General features: G+C 31.1%; 1 long non-coding RNA gene across 1 annotated transcript in view; it reads left to right on the plus strand.

Annotated features, from left to right (window-relative positions):
• Window positions 1-5,598, plus strand: part of LOC141553540 (uncharacterized) — a 137,075-nt gene extending 131,477 nt beyond the window's left edge. Inside the window, exon 5 of the long non-coding RNA XR_012485509.1 lies at window positions 5,162-5,598. This is a non-coding gene — a long non-coding RNA (uncharacterized LOC141553540). The remainder of the gene's footprint in view (window positions 1-5,161) is intronic.
• Window positions 5,599-6,000: the final 402 nt, after the last annotated feature.

Consider the following 6,000-nt stretch of genomic DNA (forward strand, 5'->3'; position numbering starts at 1 on the left):
CTCTCTCTCTCTCTCTCTCTCTCTCTCTCTCTCTCTCTCTCTCTCTCTCTCTCTCTCCATATATATATATATATATATATATATATATATAATCTTGCAATATACATAGGAATGATAGCACTATCAAGTCTGTGGCATAATGAAAATCAAGTCAAAACTGTTTGCATGTTTTCTATCCCCAAACCTGAATTCTTACACTGAAAATCAATAATTTAAAGCTGAAGGAACCACAGAGTGAATCTAATTCACCATAGACATCAAGTTTTTGCTACTGCTGTTGTTGTTCAGTTATTCCTTACCCTTTATACCCCTTTGGAGAATTTTCTTGGCAAAGATACTGGAGTCTGTTGCTTTTTCCTTCTTCAACTAAATGAGTTGAGTTAAGGAAAGTGAGACAAATAGAGTTAAGTGACTTACCCAGGGTCACAGAACTAGTAAGTGTCTGAGGCTATATTTGAACTCGGAAGATCCACCTTCCTGAATCCAGTCCCAGACAGTATCTACTGTCACCTAGGTGCCCCCAACTTAACACTGGAAGCACTTTATAAAGATCATTTAATCCTATTCCCATTGATGGCATCTCATGAAGGAGATCTCTAATTGAATGATTAGAATACATTGGCTCTAAATAAGTTTTGAGGTATCTGTGCAGTGGCTTTAACAAAAATATTGCCATTAAGGTACAGAAAAGAAAAAATTGACTAATTCAATAAAAATCTGTCACTTCCCTCATACAGTTGACTTTATGGTTCTGATATCACAGAAGAGAATCATTTAGTCAATTACTTTATTATTAGTATTTAGAGTTTATTATTTTTCTCTCTGAAGGTACAGAGCAGTTTTCATTAGGCATACTTTGAATTTGCATTGGATCATTGCCTTGATCAGAATAGATAAGTATCACAGTTAATTATATTTATAATATTCCTATTACTGTCTGATGTTCTCCTGTTCTGATTTTATCACATTGCATCAATGTGATAATGCATTTACTTTATATTATCCTCTCTCTTCTCTTGTTTCATAATAAATTATGTTATCCTTAGGTCTGAAAGACACATTTTTCCATGCTCTCCTTTTATGTAAATCATTTATCCATTGATTTTGTTTTGGTATAAGGTATGAGATGTAAGTTTTTGGCTGGTTTCTTTCAAACTAATTTCCACTTTTTATTTCAAGTTTTTTCCAATGATAAATTTTTATCCTAAAAGCTGGTATCTTTGGTTTTATCAAGCACTCCATTATGGCCATTTACTACTTAGTATTGTATACCTAATATGTTCCACTGATTTGCCCCTCTATTTCTTAGCCCGTATGGTGTTGTTTTGATGGTTACCACTTTCTAAAAGAGTTTGAAAGCTGGTACTGCGAGGCAGCCTTCATTCATATTTCCCCCCCCATTAGTGTCCTTGAATTACAGTGGTCTTTGTTCTTCCAGATGAATTTTGTTATTGTTTTTTCCTAGCTCTTTAAAATAATTCTTTGGTAATTTGTTATGGCACTAAATAAGTAAATTAGATAGAACTGTCACATTTATTATATTAGCTTATAATACAAATGAGAAATTAATATTTTTCAATTATATAAATGTGCTTTTGTGTGAAAAAAGAGTTGTCATTTTTTAGGGGTGGGGGAGTGGGTGTATTCCCAAGTATTTCATATTGTCTGCTGTTATTTTAAATGAATTGCCTTTTCTATATCTTCTGCTGTGTTTTTTGTAATGCTGATGATTTATGGGGATTTATATTATATCCTGCAACTTTGCTAAAGTTATGAATTATTTCCATCAGTTTTTCAATTGTTTCTCTAGAGTTCTCTAATATACCATAATATAATTTGCATATATTGATGGTTTTGTTTTCTCATTTTTATTTTACTTGTTTATTTATTTTTTTCTTGTTTTATTGCTATGTCTAACATTTCTATTAAAATACTGGATAATAGGAGTGAAAATGAACAAATGTGCTTCATCCTTATCTTATTGGGAAAACTTCAAGTCTATCCCTATACAGTTTAATATTAATTAATATTAATATTTGCTCTTGATAGTAGATAGATGCGACTTATCATTTTAAAAATATTTATTGGTTCTTATTATGCTTTCTGATATTTTTCAATAGCAATGGGTGTGGTATTTCTTTAGGAATTTGAATACTCTTTCATTTGATGTCTCTGTGTGTGCATGTTATATGGATGTGTACACACACATCTCTCTCTTCATATATATACCTATATATATATGAAGAGAGAGATAGGGAGAGAGAGAGTGAGAATGTATTGACACTACTTCATTGTCTATTATGCTCTTTATTAAGATGCTCCTCCAATTATCTTTGCAAATTAGTTCAGTATTTATGTTTACTTTGCTACTCCAAATTGTTTTCTTTCAGATGTAGCATAATAGAGTCTGCTCCAGTCCCTTATTTTGTCTTTGTGTTTTTTTTTTCTTTTTTTAGTGGGTTTTTTAAAAATAGAATATTGATTGCTAGATTCTGATTTCTAATAAATTCTGTTACCTACTTCCATTTTATAGGTGAATCTACCCCACTTACACTCACAATTATGATTAACCATTCCCTCCATCCTATTTTCTTGTTTATCTTTTTCATTCTATTCTTCCTCTAAAGTTGGTTATATTTTTTACCTCTATCTTTCCTTTTCTCTAAATACATACATATATGAATATATACTTATACACACATGTATGTGTGAATGAATCCATATTCCCCCTTTGAACCTATTTAGACCAAATAAGGTTCAAGTTTTGTCTACTCTCCCTATCACTTTCCCCTCCATTGTAAAAGTTTTCTTTGCATGTCTCCTTTATGGAAAATAATTTTCCTCATTCTTTTTCTCCTCCCCTCCTTCTTCTAGATCATCCCTCTTTCTTGTTTATAATTATTTTTGTGTCAGCCCAAGATAATTAAACAAAGCTCTTAGATGTTATGTATAAAATCTTCTCATAAGGAAATATAAAGTTTAACATTATTGAATCAGTTATAATTTCTCTTTTGTGTTAACATCTTTAAACTTTTCTTGAGTCTTATAGTTGAAATGCAGTTTTCTAGTAAATTTTAGTCTTTTCAGTGGAAATGCTTAAATTTCTCTACCTCATTAAATATCATCTTTCCCTCAAAAGTTCATACTCAGTTTTGCTGGGTACTTATTCTTAGTTGGAATCCTAGCTTTTTTGTCTTCTGGAATATCATATTCCAAGACTTTGGCTTCTTTAAGGTGGTAGCTTGAAAATCTTGTATGATACAAATCATGAAATCTTTTTATTGGCTGCTTGAAGTATTTTTTTTTTCTTTGATTTGGGAGCCCCTGAATTTGGCTATATTATTCCTGGGATCTCCCATTTTGAGAATTTTTTCAGTGTTCTCTCATTTCTATTTCTCAAGATTACTATCTTGTTCTAGGATATTGAATCAAAACATATTTCTTGAGATATAATATCTAGATCTTTTATTTTGATCATGATTTTCTAGGAAGTCGAATAATTTTTAAATGATATTTCTTTTCTCACTCTCTTTCTCTATGTGTGTATATATGAATGTATTGGGTCACTTATTTTTCCTCTGACATAGTTTACATTTTTCTTTTTAAAATTCTTTTGACTTTGTTTTATTGTTTATCAATGTCAAATAAAGTCATTTGCTTACAATTGCTCAATTCTAATTTTTAAAATTTTATTTATTCATTTATTTATTTTGCTGAGGAAATTGGGGTTAACTTACATTTTTTTTCTCTTATTGAATGTTGTCTTGTAGGAGTTTTGATTTCATTGTCTTCATAATTTGTGTGTTGATGTTTCCTTTTACTATATACCATAGTAACTTTTAATAGTTAGGTTATTTTAAAAATTACACCCTATTTTAAAATTTTGAATTTATGTTCTCATGTTGGGGAGAAAAGAACATTGATCAAGCTTCAGGTTTTTCACACTGCTGTTTTCAGAGCTAGTTTTGGAGATCTTGAATTTTTCAATTCTTCCAAGGTGATATGATCTGGAGAGAAGTGTGTCATTTCTATCTTAGTGCTTCATAGTGATAAGTAGAAGAAGTATTACTTATTACTGAAGGAAAGATTTAAGAAATTGAAAATAAGAAAGGCTTATCTATCTTGTGTTACAGCCAAGATTTATTTTGTCCCATGTGCTAAGTCCCAAATTCTATACTATTTCAAGGAACATTATACATCTAAGTCTGAAAGGGATCTCAGATTGGATCTAATTCATCATAAACTTATAGCTAGAAGGAACTTTATAAAAGTTATCTGTTCTCTGACCTCATTTTATATATAAGGAAAATGAGACCCAGAAAGGTATAATGAAAAATTGCTGGATTCCAAGTCAGAGGAGCTGAGTTCAAAAACTTCTACTTACTTCTAGTTACCCATTTTTCTCTAAGGTCTTTCCTAAAATTAAAATTGTGATTCTTTGACTTATTCAGAATACATAGATTATAAATGGAAGAGCCCATATTTGAAACTTAATTCCCCTAACTTGAAATCCATGGATCTTTTCACTACACCATAATTCTATCTATGTAGCATATTGCCTACCAATTTGCTTGACCTTGGTTAATTATGATGACAATGACAATATTTGTCATTTTCTACCACCATACATACACTATCCACATAAAGTCCACAAGGGAATTAAACCTCTGAGTTTGGTCTTATTAGTATCCTGCTTAAAGTAATACATGCCTAATTGCTTAATCAAAATATTCCCCTTCAAGCTAGAAGTAGGGTGTGTTATTTTCTTCAAAATGGAAGAATAAGAGGAGCCATACAAACAACAAATTCAACTTCATTTCTACATATGAGTGGTTGTTAGAACTATTTCTTATAGGAACAAATCATTTATCTCTAATTTTCAGCTTTTGGGTTTCAAATCTCCCAGCTTTTTATAAACTTTCCCCCACCCCCACCCTCTTCTTTCAAAATGTCATCTTAGTTACTAATTACCTACTTTTGATGGTTTAATGAAGCATTTTAATGTGTGGTCTTCATAGATTTAATTTAGGAAGTGTCATTAGAATATACTGTGACCTGGAGTTAGAAATTTGAAGAAATAAATGCAATTTTAGTCTTTCTACTTATCTCTAAAACCTTACCAGAAAGATAATTACATCTTTTATTTTCTTTTGCTCTTTAGGTCTGCCTTCTCCACACATCTAACTTCTTTTTGGAAGAGAAGGACCTATAATTATTGAATAATACACGATTTCCATGCTAATGCTCCAGATTCAACCTAAGAGTAGGAGATAGAAAGAATACTTAATTGAAAATATACTTATCAGGGTTCTAGTCTTGAGTTTACTTAGTTGATCAGGTCCCTGTGATGTTGTATGAAACACTTCCCTGGAATTTTGTTTTTATATTTGTAAAATGGATGGAATTAGATTCAAAGTTTCCTTTGTATAATCCAGAAAACATTCCTAAAAATATCAATTTTTAAGTCTTTTGTAGCCATTCAGATTTCATTTCAAAAATGCAAGAAAGTACATATAGAGCAAATATGATCAGTATACAGGCCTACAAGCCGGAAAATTAAGGTTTTCAACTGAATTTTCTAGAAAAAAAAAAACAAAACTGTCCAAAATGGTCTTTTATGCTACTTAAGCCAGATATTTAATGAAAGAAAAAATCTATTTCTTTTGACTCCTGAAGATACAATCCTGTATATTTCTGGATGTCTTGGACTCTGGCTACCCAGTCTTCATGGAAAGATGGGAGCTCTGTTTTGTTTGGAAATGATATCTTATTCTATCTTGGATCGCATGATTTTGGGAAGAGAGAGTTGTAAAGGAGTCATTAAGAAGCATGAAGACTCCTGAAGAACTTTTCTCCTATTCATTGGATAGAGATAAAGTACTTTTATACTTGCACATCTTTGGTACATAGTACTCTTTTCCTCTTCTCCTGACTATCCTAGATTGGGATCCGGCAAATATTATATTTAATGATGTTTTGATTTTGTAATCATTTTTCTCC

Source organism: Sminthopsis crassicaudata, chromosome 2 (assembly GCF_048593235.1).
Source record: "Sminthopsis crassicaudata isolate SCR6 chromosome 2, ASM4859323v1, whole genome shotgun sequence".
Lineage (NCBI taxonomy): Eukaryota > Metazoa > Chordata > Mammalia > Dasyuromorphia > Dasyuridae > Sminthopsis > Sminthopsis crassicaudata.